The sequence below is a fragment of the Budorcas taxicolor genome, chromosome 10 (genome assembly GCF_023091745.1).
Source record: "Budorcas taxicolor isolate Tak-1 chromosome 10, Takin1.1, whole genome shotgun sequence".
Taxonomy (NCBI): domain Eukaryota; kingdom Metazoa; phylum Chordata; class Mammalia; order Artiodactyla; family Bovidae; genus Budorcas; species Budorcas taxicolor.
Window position 1 is genome coordinate 99,133,126 of NC_068919.1, and position 16,817 is coordinate 99,149,942.

A 16,817-nucleotide genomic window follows, 5' to 3' on the forward strand; every position below is an offset into this window, starting at 1 on the left:
GACTGTATAGTCCATGGGGTCGCAAAGAGTCAGACATGACTGACTTTCACTCTCATATATATATATATATGCCAAAAAAAGAATGAAATATTGTCATTTGCAGCAATATGGACAGACCTAAAGAATACCATACTAAGTGAAGTTAGACAAAGACAAATATATGATATACATAAATCACTTATATGTGGGATCTAAAAAATAATATAAATTATTTACAAAACAGAAACAGACTCACAGGCATAGAAAACAAACTAACAGTTACCAAAGGGGGAAAGGAAGACGGGCAGGGAGACATCAGGTGTTGGGTCTAGCAAACACACACGACCGTATATAAAAGAAACAAGGTCCTACATACACCACAGAGAACCGTGTTCAATATCTTATAAAAACCTATAATGGAAAATAATATGAAAATATATGTAACTGAATTGCAGCTTCCCTGATGGTCAAGAATCCACCTGCAATGCAGGAGACCTGGGTTCGATTCCTGGGTTGGGAAGATCCCCTGGAGAAGGGAAAGGCCACCCACCCCAGTGTTCTGGCCTGGAGAAGTCCATGGACTGTTCAGTCCATGGGGTCACAAAGAGTCGGACACGACTGAGCGACTTTCACTTTCTTAGATACAGTAAAGAATCTTGGTTAATTTGGTTTTAGGAGTAATAAGGGTTTTGGGGAGAGGAGTGTGTTTCTGTGAGTTTGAGAGTTCATTTAGAGATATATTCTGAAACATCTGGAGAGACGATGGTTTGCTGCCCGAGACTTGCTTTAAAACACTGAGGCAGCTGGGGGTGAGCAGGGGCAGACGGAGTTCAGAGGAAAGAAGACAGGCTGAGTGTTAATGCTAAGTATGGTGTCGGCCCCCACGATGGTTACACTCTACTACGGTACTAACCCTCCGTAACCTAAGTATAAGCAAGGCAGACTTTATAAGCCCACCTGAAGCGTTTCATCTTATTCCTCTACATGCTGCTTCTCAAATTTTCAAGACTCACTTGGGGAGTGTGCTTAGACGCGGCTTCCTAGATAGCACCACCAGAAATGCTCAGGAAGTCTGGGCTCAAGTTCAGAAAAGTGCATTTCTCATCAACACCCTAGATCACTCTAGGTCGGTGGTCAGAGCCACACTCTGAGACAAGCCATCCAGGTAACAGGAGCCGCTGCAGGGCTGTGAATTAATGAGCCCGCTGGCAGCCCTGTGCAGACGGACTTTCGAGGATGGGAGGTGGGAAGGACTTAGAGGCTCCTGGGCTGTGAATTAATGAGCCCGCTGGCAGCCCTGTGTAGATGGACTTTCGAGGATGGGAGGTGGGAAGGGACTAGGGGCTCCTGCACGACCCGGCAAACAATAAAGATCAGCGGCTGGGGTTACAGCTCCTGGGGCCTCGGAGCCAGGAAGGAAGCAAAGTCAAAGGACGCGTGCAGCTGACGGGGTATGGAGCTGAGAACGGGAGGGCTCAGGGACGCCTCAGAAACAGAGGGCCCTGAGAGTCCCAGGGCCGGACATAGGGACGGTGGGAGGCATCAGGGTGTCCCCCGAGGACCGGCGCGCTGCTGTCCACGGGTCCGCAAACAGTCAGACCGAGCGACTGACCCAACTAACCAACCCGAGGACCCAGGCTCACACCTCTGTGTCCCCCACAGCGTCGAGCACAATTCTCTCCACATTCCAAGAACTCAAGGTGGTGCAAGAACAAAGGAAGAAAGTGAATCACCCACGTCAGGGGTCCCCATCTCTGGGACTTAATGCCTGATGATCTGAGGTGGAGCTGATGCAATAAAACCGAAATAAAATTCACCATAAATGCAACCTGTTTGAATCATCCCGAAACCATCCCCCCACTCCAATCTGTGGAAAAATTGTCTTCCACGAAACCGGTCCACAGTGCCAAGAAGGTAGTACTAAAAGGTTAACATTACTGTGCTTACTGACAATGCCCAAGGGGAAAAGATGTTACCACGTGAAACCCAAAGAGGGAAAAACGCGTCCGACACCAAAAAATGATCAAATCCCCGGAGCAGTACAGGGTGTGGGTCACTCACTCCACTCCCCTCTAAACTATGAATTCCATTGTGGCCAAGTCATTCATAGGAAGTGAAGGCACCAACAGGCAAAGGCAACAGGCAAAGGCAACAGCCAGTGAAAACAGAATCATTAAATAAAATAAGAGCAAAACACTTAAAAAATAAGCTGGAGACTGTTTGACCTGTTTGTTTGAAAATCGGGTCCAAGCTAGCTAAATCTACGGAAAATCGGTCAGTGCTGGCCATGCTCTTTTTCTCCATAAATTTCCAGGCACCAGAAAGTCCTGCTCTGGAGGACAGGGCTGCTGCAGAAACCCTGAAGACAAGAGTGGCTTGCCTCCTGCTTTGCAGGCTTCCCTGGTGGCTCAGAGGTGAAGCCTCTGCCTGCAAAGTGGGAGCCCCAGGTTTGACCCCTGGGTCAGGAAGATCCCCTGGAGAAGGAAATGACAACCCACTCCAGTACTCCTGCCTGGAAAATCCTGTGGGCTACAATGGGGTCGCAAAGAGTAGGACATGACTGAGCGACTTCACTTTCACTTTTTTATTTGTGTATATGCCATGCGTTTTCTCAGAAATGTCTAAGGGTTGCCCCCTGCCTTATAAGAAAAGTCTAGACTTCTCAGCATGGCACTCAACACCCAAAGTCCAGCTCAACTAAAACCTTGCAAACCTTCTCTCTATCTTACAGGAGCCCTCTGCTTCAGCCAAGTGGGGTAGAGGAAAGCAGAAATCCCAGCTCTCGGTTAAACATCTGGCTGGGCCACTTAGCAAGCCGATGAATTTCTTTGAGCCTCAGTCTCCCCACTTGTAAAGCGAACCAAGTGTCCACTGTTCAGTTGTTGGAAAGCTACACGCTCATGGATACAATGCCTCACACAATCACAAACAACTCCCAGCCAGACAGGTAGACATGTCAGTGCCATTTTCAAACCCAGTTTTCCACCATATGCGTCCCCATCCCCACATCCAAGTCAACCCTACGGACTCCAGTGACCTCCTCTCTCCCTGTCACCAGCCAAAGCCCTGGCCACCCAGCTAATGAAATCCCATCTCCTCTCCAGGATCTCTCCCACGGCTCTGCTAACCCCCAGGGATCCTCTTCTCCTCTGGATCCCCAAAGCATGCCATCCTGGCCACTGGCCTGCCAGTCCCTTGGCCCTGGCCCCTCTTTACCTCTGCCCAGTCCATTCCACCAGAGATTCATCATCTCCAGTCCCTGGCAGGAAGTAATTACATTTTTTTCCCCATTTTGAACATCTCAACGTGATGACAGGGGCCGGTACACAATGGTTACTAGCAAGGCCCCTTTCCCCATCCCTTGCTCTGGAGAATCAAGACAACGTGGTTCGGACGCCGGACATTCACTCCTGTCTGCAACCGGAGGCTAGAGGTCATCACTTCTGGTAACCACTCAACCCTGTGATCACAAGCAATCTGAGGGCAGCTGGCAGGAGGAAGTAGCCACCAAGGAAAACTGTTAGTTTGAGAATCACAGCCCCAAATCTATGGGAACAAAACGCGAGAAAGATGAACTCATCACCAGAGACCGGAACGAAGGGAGGCTCGAGACAGCCCCCGAGTTCCTTGGTGTGAAAATCTGTTATCTGGGAGAAAGAGGCTGAGAGGACACACAGGAAGCAGGACTCACAGAAGACTCCAAAGTCACTCATTGTTTTCCTCCGGGACTTTCCTGGCGGTCCCGTGGTTAAGACTCTGCCTTCCAACACAGGGAGTCTGCACCGGATCCCAGGTTGGGGAGGTAGGGTCCCACACACCTTGCAGCCAAGAAAGCCAAAACATAAAAAACAGGAGTGATTTTGTAACAAATTCAACGAAGACTTTGAAAATGGTTCACATTAAAAAAAAAAAAAAATCTCAAAAAAAATTGTTTCCAAAGACCAGAGTCTTTCCAAATAACTTTTTTGTTGCAGGCACATTTGAAGCCCCAGTCCAAGCCCACGCCTCATTCCAGATTAAGGGATGGCCCCAACTGCTGTCTTGACCCGGGGGGACCCTGCCCCTGCTGGGACCAGGGCGGAACGTCTGATGCAGGGAGCGCGGGTCTGTGCGTCTAAAATAATGACAGACGCTGCGCGGGGGCGGTGGAGCCGACTCTGCGGGGCACCGGGGCCCTCCCACCACAAGGGCTGGCGCCAAGCACCCCGGCGCTGCCTCAGCGAGCCGGGGGTGTGAAGACGCGGAGTCAAGGGCCACACGGAGGAAGCCAGGCTCAGGAGGAGACCGCAACGGCACGGATAAGCAGCCCCATGGGCACGGATGGAGTCACGGAGGGAGCAGCGCGAATCGCCATGGCCCCCAGACGCGCTTTACCGCCCGTCACCACCAGTCCAGGGAACCGCTGCTGAGGCCTTGGGCCGAGCATCCTTTTCTTGAGGCAACTTGGGTGACTTTCTTTTCCTTGCAACCAAATGTACCCTGATGAGCACATTCTCCTTTAAGTGAAGCTAAATAAATTCCACCGGCAGGAGATCTCTCTTAGAATCTATTTCGACTGACAGCAGCTACTTCTGTCTGATTTATTACCGGTGTAAGCCCTTCCTTCTGCAAGCCGGAAGGGCAGTGATCTCTTCTAAAGCAAGGCTGATTTTACACCGGCGGGGCCGGCACGGGCAGCCCGACGTTACAGGGCTCCCTGCCACGCATCGAGGCCAGTCTAGCGAGCCTGTCCATCCCCTGAAAGCAGCGGAGCCTCCACACCACCAACTCTGTCACTGAAGCAGCTGCTGACTTTCCCGATCGACCACAAACCTCGCTGCTTGGAGACACGTATACAAGAAAATCCCCGCTCTCGAGCCTGGGACCAGATGGCAGGGAACTAGCAGAAGTCACGGGTTAGGTGTAGGGGTGGTGGGTTAGTGGCTAAGACGTGTCCGACTCTTCCGACCCCATGGACAAAGGAGCCTGGCGGTACCCCAGCCCCCCTCTCCACTCCAGGCCCTCTGTCCATGGGGTTCTCCAGGCAAGAATACTGGAGTGGGTTGCCATTTCCTCCTCCAGGGGATCTTCCCAACCCAGGGGTGGAACCCGGGTCTCCTTATCTCCCGCACTGGTAGGCAGATTCTTTACCACTGAGCCACCTGATCAGGGGGCTAAAAAGGAATGGTCACCAGAGTGCATCTCTCCCAGCAAATCAGAGATGTCCCTGGCCCCAAGCTCACTTGGAAGTTATAGCCTCTGCTACCTGTGAAACTGCAGGCAGTAACTACCGTAACGACAGTTAAGCTGTTTTTTAAATAATTCTGAACTTCTCCCTCTAAATACAAACCTCTTTGGTTTTTATTCACCAGGCTGACTACATCCCCAAATGAATTCTCTAGTCAAACAGTAATGGAAATAAAATTTCCAACAGAACTAAAATAGAGGCTTGATTTCAGCTCCTCTCTAAAGCAGAGGTAATCCAGAAATCCTCTTTAGTTTTCACCAAATAAGTGCTAACGCGTCCCAGATTTATACCTCGACTCCGACTTCTCCAGCGAGCTTGAAACTCACGTTATCAAACTTCTGACTTGAGAGCTCCACCTAGATGTTCAAAAGCCATCTCAAATTCAACATGGTCAAAACAGTATTTCTGGCTCCAGCCACGCCGCCCACTTCCCAAACCACATCTGCATGCAGGCCCTCATCAGCACACCCCACGGCTGGCCCAAGGCAGCATCGTTTCCATCACCTCTAACCTGCACCAGAGAACAAGCCCGGAGCAGACGCTCCCTGCCCTGTGCCTTAAACTCTTGATCCCCGCTCCCTGACACACCCCTACAGGCCTCCCTTCAGCCCCTGTGCACTTCAAGCCGCTGCCAGGGCATGTGCTCTCTTTCCTGCATCTCTCCTGCCACCCGAGGCCGGCCCTGTCAGCTCCCGCGGGAAGCCTCCTGCTCGCCTCCCCAGCCCCTCGAGGCCAAGCTCCCGTTTGTCGTCACTGCAGGTATCATCGCTACCTACGTGTGTCCACGCACGGCTCTACTGTTAAATGCAGGCCGCCCTGTCACCCTCTCTGCCCCCACGACGTGGGCGATCCAGGGAAATACGAGGGACGGTGCATCACAGGTCATCGACGTATCCCCAGTACCCAGAACGGCGCCTGCACATCGCAAACACGTACGGCATGGCTGAACTCTGCGGAAAATACTTCTGAGGTGGCCGACGCTACTTCTCTTTCCGAGCTGCCGTTGCCGTTTAGTCACTAAGCCATGTTCGACTCTTCTGCGACCCCATGGACAGAGAAGCCTGCAGCCCGCCAGGCTCCTCTGTCCAAGGAATTTCCCAGCAAGAATACGGGAGTGGGTTGCCATTTCCTTCTCCGGGGGGATCTTCCTGACCCAAGGATCGAATTTGCACCTCCTACACTGGCAGGCGGATTCTTTACCACTGAGCCACCAGGAAAGCCCTGTTTGTAAGCGCGGAGTCTAACTGTCACTTTGCAGAGTAAGGCTTCCGTAGCGTCTCAGAAGTGTGGCTGGGAATGCAGCTTCTCGCTTTGCATGGCTGCGCCTGCGGAAGATTCTAGAAGGAATGCAACATTCTAGGGGCACTCCGGGCGTCGTGAGCGAGACTCTGCCCCAGCCCTGAGCCGCACCGCCTGCCCTCTAATGCCAGGAGCCTGGCTGTGTTTCTGTTCTCCTTCCACGACAACCACGGCTGGACTCAGCGCTCACGTGACTTCATCCTTTCTTCTAAACGCGAAGCACGTGTGTCTGAGTGCTCCGCTAGCTGTTTTCTGACACCAGTGAAGTCATTTATGGGCCCCGTCCCCTGAGGATGACAGTCACCACTTTGTGTGAGACCCTGTGCAGAGCCCCAGGGAAGGCAACACTCACCTCTAACTCACCGGCCCCAGAGCGCGCCCAACACAGCCCACGGGGACGCGACGGAAAGAGGAAGGGGAGTTGGAGAGCCTCTTCCCCAAGAAGCAGTGGTCACTCTGCCCGTGTTTACTGGTCTCCTGCTCAGTTCACAAGCAAAAGTACTCAAACAGCGCCACAACACACATGCACGTGCACACACACACACACACACACACACACACGCACGCGCGCGCGCGCGCACACACACATCAAAGGCTCCATTCTCTTTGTGAAACTGTCGGTAACCTTGCATAGCACACCATCCAGCTATCATCAAAAGAACTACTTTACCCCCCTCCCTACCTTCAGCCATGTATCTCCCCTGCTTTTCTCCTTATCACACCGGGCACATGACTGCATCTTCACCTCGATCAGGTTGTTGCTTCTGAAGATAGTAAATGCAATATAACTAGACTATCTGGAAGCAAAACCCCGATGAACGGAACGTCTGAAAAACGGGTCATCATCTCCGCTCTACTTACATTACCGGAACAATTCACAGTTCTCCCTGTAGCATGCTACCCCCTCCAGCAATTCTTCATACTTATCTACACGACCTTTCTGATCACCCATTCCTCTCCTCTTCTCTGACCCTGTTCCAACATATCCTTTAGGCCCAGCAACATTCATCCCTGAGACCGTCCGGACCTCTGTGGCAGAAAGCCTCATGCTTGCTTAGTAACAGAATCAGCATTTCACTTGCGATATCAATGGCCTCAGCTAAAAGACTACGTTTCCCAGCCATCTTTGCTGCCAACAGGAGTCATGTGGCCAGGAGCTAGCCAACAAGATGAAAGCAGAGTGTCGGGGAGGACTGTTTCTGAAAAGCTCCTTAAAACTGGTAACTCAACGGGACTCCCTTTTGTCTCTCCCTGCATATCCTTCTCTGCTTCCTGAAATGAGAACAAACGGGCAGATGCCATTTAGACCAGGAGCAGCCTGTGAGGACAGAGGCGAGTGGTGCACTGAGAACAGCAGAGGGGAAAGGCAGACGGGAGGTGGGCTTCTGTCCACTTCCTCAAGACCTGCTCTATGTGGCAAAGCAGTGCACTTCTAGCTTGTTCAGTTCACCAGTTTTTGGAGTTCCTGTTTAAAATCAGTTCAGTCGCTCAGTCCTGTCCGACTCTTTGCAACCCCATGGACTGCAGCACACCAGGCCTCCCTGTCCAACACCAACTCCCAGAGCTTGCTCAAACTCATGTCCATGGAGTCGGTGATGCCATCCAACCATCTCATCCTCCGTCATCCCCTTCTCCTCCTGCCCTCAATCTTTCCCAGCATCAGGGTCTTTTCCAATGAGTCAACTCTCTGCATCAGGTGGCCAAAATAATGGAGCTTCAGCTTCAGCCCTTCCAATGAACACCCAGGTCTGATTTCCTTCAGGATGGACTGGGTGGATCTCCTTGCAGTCCAAGGGACTCTCAAGGATCTTCTCCAACACCACAGTTCAAAAGCATCAATTCTTCTCAGCTTTCTTCACAGTCCAACTCTCACATCCATACATGATCACTGGAAAAACCATAGCTTTGACTAGACAGACCTTTGTTGGCAAAGTTATGTCTATGCTTTTTAATATGCTGTCTAGGTTGGTCATAGCTTTTCTTCCAAGGAGCAAGCATCTTTTAATAGAAACAGCCACCTCGACCTAACTAATCCATCCTTGGAGGTCTCATGTCCATTCACGCTTTGTTAACTATTTATTCAAGTGTCCCGCCCTGCAGAAGGACTATTCAAAACCTGCCCATTACTACTTTTTATCTCAGCTCCAAGTGCCCCTCTCTGGGGAAGCGAAGTCTCCCTGACTGACCTCACTCACCAAGCTGGCACTCTTCTCACACCTGCAACAGTTTATACGTTTTTAAATCTGTATTTGTATAATGTATCCTATTTCACTGGAATGTAAACTTCTAAAAGGCAAGAACCAAATCTCAGCTTTTATTTTAACCTTTGAAATTACCAAATAATGCTACTGAATAAACCAGTAAGTAAAAAGTGCTCAGAGTCCCTGAAATTACAGGCAGTGAAACACTGTTGCCCTACGAAGGCAGAGGCGTTCTATAGGAGTGACAAGAGTGAATTTCAACTGTCTGAACACTGTGAAGCCAGAAAGTGAAAGCATTAATCACTCAGTTGTGTCTAACTCTGTGTGACCCCATGAGCTGCAGCCCACGAGTTTCCTCTGTCCACAGAGATTCTCGTTCTCCAGGCAAGAATACTGCAGTGGGTTGCCATCCCCTTTTCCAGGGGATGTTCCTAGCCCGGGGACTGAACCTGGGTTTCCTGCAGTGCAGGCAGGTTCTTTACTGTCTGAGCCACCAGGAAGGCCCCTTTAAGCAAGTGTTAAAGCGAATGAAGCCAGGGGAGAATTCTTACTCGGCTGGGAACCTCCCTGGCCTAGTGGTTAAGAATCTACTTTCCGAAGAAGGGGACGTGGGTTTGATTCCTGGCTGGGGAACTAGGATCCCACATGCACGGAGCCATGGAGCCCAAGGCCACGCATCACAACTGGAGAAAGCCAGCCAGCGCGCCGCAGCTAGGAACAGCGGAGGGAGGGAAGGAAGGAAACGGAGGAAGGGAGGGAGGAAGGGAGGACGGCAGGACGATGAGGAAGAAGGAAGCATCCTTACAGGGTGGCTGCACATATTCACTGAGAGGAGCAACAAGCAAGTTACCCGCAACAGGGGTGGGGAACAAGAATTACACTTTAAGGGGGCCGCGCACCTGAACTCCACAAACAAGAGATCAGCCTGTAATCACAGCACCATCCAGATGAACACTGTATCCCCCTTTAAATGTATATGTGTGTATATATATATTCATCATCATCTGTTTCAACCACAAAAAACGTCCATTGAGAAGAAGGGGGGATTTTCTAAAAAGTGTAAAACCTGTCACCGTATTGTTAAAGCGTAAGAGTGTTAAGACGTTCAATGGCTCTGTGAGGGGGAATGAATTAATCCCAACAACCCATCACTCAAAGCAAAACACACGACTTCCAAAGAGGAGACTGGTGTGCCAGATTCCTATACTGTTTAGTGCAGAGAATTATCCCGCAGCTAACGTGGTTTCAGAGGGACTCCTGGAGCCTCTGCAGCTCAACAGGGGAGGTTCTGAGAACAGTCTACCACTGGTTGCATATCCACGTAGTCCATCAGTGAAGAAGTATCTCACACTCATAGCTGGGTACCACCAAGCCCTGCCTAAAAGAATGCAAAACAATACTGAAAGTGAACGTCCCTCAGCCCTGTCCAACTCTTTGCCACCCCATGGACTATACAGTCCATGGAATTCTCCGGGCCAGAATACCGCAGTGGGTATAGCCTATCCCTACTCCAGCGGATCTTCCCGACCCAGGGATCCAACCAGGGTCTCCTGCACTGCAATACTGGACAGATACGTTAATGGGGTCCTCAGATCCAGGAGAACCAAGCTTTCCAGAACACCTGTATAGACCCGCATCAAGGTCGGTAGCAGGGGACACTGTGCGCACCTGAGAAGCAGGGTCCTCTTGGAACGCACGGGCCAGAGAGCACTGATGTGAGGAACAGGTCAGGGACCAAGGGAAGGCGGAGCGCGCACCGGGAGGACGGCTTCTGCCAGGGAGCCCCGCGAGCGCGCAGGTGGGCCGCGGGGCCGCCCTCGCGCAACCCTGCGCCCCGGGAGCACTCCGCACAGGAAGCACCACTGGCTCTGAACGCAGCGGGTGCTTTCAAAGTCCGCTGAATGAACGAATGAGGAGTGAAGAGCTGGCAAGAGGAAGACAGCAGAAATGCCCCCCAGCCAAGGCACCTCTGCCTGGAAGGATCGGGGGGAGCAGCAGAGTCTGGGAGGACCAGATGGGCAGGACTGAGCGCAGCGGGGCCGGAGGGAGCACACAGATTTCTTGACCTCCCTGAGGCTGCTGGTATGAAGTGATTTCTGTTCCAGGGACTGACATGGGAGGATGTTTATTTCAGGCCCCCCAGAGACCCTGGTAACGTCTCAATCTTCCAAGGCAACACAGCCTACAGCACAGATGATGGAAAACAGCCTGCCGGGCAGTGGGCACTGGTGAGAAGAGCCCGTGTCCCTGCTCTACGCAGGGCGGCCCCAGCTCAGAGATAAACAGGACTGTCACCTGCCCCGACGACCACAGAAGAATCTTTCACACCCCATCTGATATTTACACGTCCCACCACGCAACACTACCCCGATTTTTAGTAACTGACTCAACAAGGCCGAACTGCAGAGTTTATCAGAAAGCATCATTTACCACCAACCTCCCCACTGACAAAATAATAACAGTAATAGTTAGGGCCTTTCTTCTTCCTAAAATGACCATCACAGGTGTGGTGGAACTGTCATGGGAAAAGGAAATGCTCTCGATTCTGCGGCTGCACCCCCGAGGGGAGGGAATAAGAGCAACCGTGATACAGGGGTGCAGCTATACGAGGGGCTCTCTGCCACGTCAGAGGGGCTACCTTTTCAAAATTGCTTCTGAAAAAGAAATTTCATCCACCAGGCTGGAAAAGCGAACATCAAGGGAGCTGGGAACTGGAGGGAGAATTTGCATAGACGCAGGGATAGGGGGCTTTGGACTTGGGCCAGACCTCTGTGGAGGGGCCTGGGAGGCAGGGGGTCTGGGGGTGCCGCACACCGCATGCTTTGTGCAAACTCGACTCCTTTCCAGCTGCTTAAAGGTTGGCCCCGTTTCAAAGCACAAAAACATTCTCTATATTTATCTTCCTCTACCCTGTACCCCAGAGTAAATTCGGAGTGTATTCGAGTTATTTTAATTCCTCTATAACTGATGTTCATAGCATACTTTTAGGAAGTACCCCGAGATCAACGATCAGCCTCTGTACTGAGGAAGCATGGTCAAGCACTGGGGTTAAGGTCAGCACATGTCCTTCAGAACTGGAGGGAATTAGGGTGAGTTCCTGTTCCGCTGCATACTAGCTGTGTGACCTCTAGCAAGTCCCTTAACCACTCTGAGCTTAATCATCATCTATTTTAAGAATGAAATTAGGACCTACCTCATAGGGTGGTAGTGAGGAAGAAATAAGATATTGGGAAAGCACAAATAAAGTGTTCTCTGAAAAGGGGACGACAGAGGATGAGATGGCTGGATGGCATCACCGACTGGATGGATGTGAGTCTGAGTGAACTCTGGGAGTTGGTGATGGACAGGGAGACCTGGCGTGCTGTAATTCATGGGGTCGCAAAGAGTCAGACACGACTAAGTGACTAACTGAACTGAAGTCCATTACTGTTATTACAAAACACACGTGGCTCTTCCCCTTTCCAGGGTCAGGAGTCCCACTAAGAACCACACAAGTGATCGAACAAAATCTTGAAATCTCCTAGGAAAATGCATAGTCACATGACATGTTATCAGCAACTCCGGGTTGTCTGCAAAGCCTCTGACATTCAAAGACCCCAGGTTAAGAAGCCCCAAGTAACAATAAACTTCTGCTTCTATAGCTGAGGAAACTGAGGTCCAAGCAGCCATGTACTTCCAGCATCAAAACTCAAACCAGGTATCTTGGCTTCTTTCAACCAAGGCCTCCCAAGACAAGCTGCTTATATCTATAAGCTAAAACTGTACCTAAAGCTCTGAATATAATAAATATACTTCTGTACACTGTTTCCCTTATCAACCCTCTTATGACAACAGTATGTTTTGTTAAACTGGAAAGTCAAGAAAAAGCACAGAAATAGCAACACGCACACCTGAGCCACTATAATCCAGTTTATAAAAAATAAAAAACTGTGCTCTATGTCTCATTTACAAATACTCAGAGAGGTTGGTACACACCAGTCTTATGGTTCCAACTGAGATCTGTAGTTAGGAAATTCAAAACGGAATCCCAGACTCTGGACCTCTATCCTGACTGATCTGGGCAAAGGTTACCCACAGATGAGACCGCGAGATGAAAGGCTGAAGGGGACTCTGCGGAGGGAAGAGCAGCCAGCCCTATGTGAACCCACAGTTCAAGCTCAGCGCCCCCAGGCCTGGCTCAAGCAGCCCTCCTGACAGGAGAAGGCACGAGACGCAGCTATAAAGCACTCCCCCGGGGCCAAACAAGCGAGAACGGGACCTAGCCTTTCAGCACGCACTTCCATTTCACAGAGTATCCGTACAACAGGACAGAGGAACAAGCTTAATGAAACCCCAACGAAGCAGACGTACTACGCAGAGAGGTCAATTTGACAAGGAAGGGGCCAGGCGTCTGCCGTGGATGAAAACAGGTTGAAGCCCCAGAGCCCAGTGCAGCGCTTAAACGACGCCTGGATCCTGATTCAAACAAACATTTTGTAAACCGTCAAGAATATCTGAACAACAGACCTGGCATCTGGTGAGACCAAAGGAGTGTTCATTCTGTTAGAGGTGGCGCTGGCACTGCGGCTACCGAAACGGCTCCTACACGCACTGAAGCATGTTGGGTAAAGCGACACAACGGAGAGGATTCGCTTCAAATTACTCAAGAACAGAAAAGCAAACATGAATGATGTAAGGGAGGCCAGCCCTGTTAACTACTCAGTCTGGTGTGGCCAACGGCGGTGATGGTTAGAGAGTCACTGCGCTCCTGCCTGTACTGAACATGGCCCTGTTACCTACTCAGTCCGGTGTGGCCAACGGCGGTGATGGTTAGAGAGTCACTACACTCTCGCCTGTACTGAACATGTCTGAAATTTTCCATGATTGGGGAGGGGAAAAAAAAAAAACACCTCATCTTTCAAAGTCCCATTAGAAATAAAACAGGAAAAAAGAATACTATTCACACCTAACTTACTCATTCCTGAGAATATGTTCCTGATGAAATCTCCGCATGGGAAGAACCTGAAAGGGCATCTGATTCAAGGATTCCCAAAGCTGGCTGAAATCAGAAATATGAAGCGCATGAAGAGTTTCAGATTTCCCCAGCCCACCTTAAACCTGCTGACTCAGTCTCTTCGGCTGAATCAGCAGAAGCGGTGGGTGTGTAAGAGCCCAAGTGACGCCGGTGTGGTTCAGGGTGTCCCCTCTCCAGCCCCAGTCAAGTAGCTGCGCCGCAGGGCACGAGTCCCCAGCCCCCAGAGACAAGGATCACACCGGATTCTGCAAGCTCACGCTTGTGCATCTCGGTCTAAGTGTGATCCTGCACTTTTAACAAGACAGCAGAAGTGGGGTGGCTAACCCCGTGCACACAAACGCAAGGCTTCCATCACCACCACCCCCCGCCAGCCCCGCCAGCCCTCTCACCAGCATTCAGGCAAGCGCGTAACCCCTGAGCTGCAGTGGAACTTCAGCGCCGGAGCTACAGCCAAGGAAAATCCCCTGGGGAAAACAAGCTTACCTGCGAGGCCGACGGGCTTTCCCCGGGCAGAGCGTGGGCACACGCCTTTCCCTGACTCACTGGTACGGCAGAGTGCCCCAAGCGAATGGGCTGGGACCGGTGCCTGAGGGTGTCCAGGAGCCTGCCCCTCACCAGGCAACCTCCAGCTGGCCCCCGGGGAACCAGAGGGAAGCGCAGAGAAGTGGGGAGCTCGCACCCCTACTCTGTTCTCGCAGCATCAGCAATTCCAGGAACAAACTCCCAATCACAGAACCAACTGGCATCTCATCAGAAGCACTTCAGTACAGGTCCGAACGGCCAGGGAGCCAGGACTCTGCATTTCACAGGCTTAACCGCCTCCAAGCCCCCGAAACCATTCCCTTTCAACAAGCGTGGCGTGTGCCACGACAGACCCTGGGCGAACCGGACTCCCAGAGCAGCGTGGGGATGGCAAGTAGGGTGCTGGGGGGAGCTGTCGGACACCCACTTGTCACGCCCCAGGCTGATGAATGACAACTCCTGAGCATCTCCACTTGCCGTGGAGCTGGGTTTGTTGAACATTTCAGAGTGTGCGTTTGCTAAATTACTCTCATGTGCCTCGGCGTGAGAGCAAACACGCGGACTCAGGTGTGCGGTAACTCACAGAATCGTTTTACACCAAACTAAGAGCCGCGGTCGTCGCGGCAGCAGGGACGTGCAACCCTGGCAGGCCTGACACCGCTGTCTTCTCCGCCTTCTAACCCTGCAACTGCTTCTCCGTGCTGCGTGCTCAGTCACTTCCGTCGTGTCCGACTCTTTGCAACCAACCCCAAGGACCGTAGCCCGCCAGCCTCCTCTGTCGTGGGATTCTCCGTGGAGAATACTGGAGGGGGTTGCCATGCCTTCCTCCAGGGGGTCTTCCCCACTGGGGATCACACCTGAGTCTCCTACGTCTCCTGCACTGGCAGGCAGGTTCCTTACCACTAGCGTCACCTGAGATGTGGAACTGCTCTTCCAGACCTTCCCTTCCCAGAGGACCCACCTGTGTGGAAGCTTTTAAGGTTACGGGCTTAGTTCTTTACAGGGAAACAGCGAGTTTTCTCTAAGTTCAAGGAATGATGGGAAAACACTCTGCAGAGTTGAGTCCGGAGGTCAGTCTCCCGATGCCCCTTCTGGGATAAGGACGGGAGGAGAATGTGACGGACTCCTGGGGACAACAGCAGTACCCGCGACGGTCACAGTTACAGGAAAACGCGGACCTGGGGGGGCAGGGCCGTACCCTCGACGGTCACAGTTACAGGAAAACGCGGACCTGGGGGGGCAGGGCCGTACCCGCGACGGTCACAGTTACAGGAAACGCGGACCTGGGGGGGCAGGGCCGGAGCGCTCAGGCGTGGTCACTCCTGCACGCTGACCGAGGGGCCACCTGCTCCCCGGTCAGCAGCAAAGCTCCTTGGCGTCCACACCTTCCTCCTCCTGGGCAACGCCCTCCTCAGGCCGTGCACCCCACCCCACCCCACCCCGTCTTCAGCACAAACTCTGGGTGAACAGCACCTGCCGGCAAACCACGCCCAGCGGCAGCAAGGATAAACAGGGCTTCAGTCCGGCCAGCTGCAAACTCGGGCAAGTAGAATCTTCTCAGGCTCAAAATCCTACTGGAAGCACAGATCTGTTCCCAGAGACAGAAGGAATGAAAGGCCCAAGCCTGCACAGCTGCTGAGCCACACAAGAGTGGTCCTGAGCCTGAACCTGAACTTCAAAAAGAACGGAAAGCAGGGACTTCACCGGTGGCTGAGACTCCGAGCTCCCCAGCCGCGGGCCTGGGTTCGAGCCCCGCTCAGGATCCCTGCAGCTGAGACCTGGTGCAGCCAAATAAGCAAATAGTAGAAACAGACAGGCCAGCGGGCCGCCGCTGTACACCGCCGCAGCGCTGACGCAGAAGCCAGAGCCGGGAGCACGCCACGGGGAAACCGCAGAGCCGGGAGCACGGCACGGGGCAACGGCAGAGCCAGGAGCACCGCACGGGAAACGGGAGAGAACGGGTCTCTGCCAAGTTATTTTAGTCGTGGCCACGTTACTTTCCGGGCTTCCCAGGTGGCGCTAGTGGTAAAGAACTCGCCTGCCAACGCGAGAGATGCAGGTTCGATCCCTGGGTCTGGACAATGCCCTGGAGGAGGGCCTGGAAACCCACTCCAGGGTTCTTGCCTGAAGAATCCCATGGTCAGAGGAGCCTGGTGGCTACAGTCCATGGGGTCACAGTGAGTCAGTCACAACTGAAGCAACTTAGCACGCTCAAGTGTTACTTTTCAGGACTTCAAGCTAGGTCACCATTTTTCTAACATTTTTCCACCCTCTTTCTACTCTACCCATCATATTCCATACAAGAAAGATAAAGCAAATTATTAGAACTTCCTTTAGCAAACCACAAGGGTCGAGCTTAAAGGCTTTAAAGCAAAAAGTTTATCCAGTCCTGAATGAGAACCTTACCCTCAGCCCACTTTCCACACAGAGAGGGAATTTCAAAGTTGCCAAACACTTTACAGAGCCCAGAATTTCAAGAGAGTCACCTGGGCACTTGGGGTCTTTGTTCCTGCAGTATATAAAGATGTTCAAGTCATCTGTACAATGTCTACCACTGTCTATTTACTCCAGAATC

At 52.0% G+C, this 16,817-nt stretch overlaps 1 protein-coding gene across 6 annotated transcripts in view; it reads right to left on the reverse strand.

Annotated features, from left to right (window-relative positions):
• Nucleotides 1-16,817, reverse strand: part of FOXN3 (forkhead box N3) — a 450,721-nt gene that overhangs the window by 235,736 nt on the left and 198,168 nt on the right. The window lies entirely within an intron of this gene.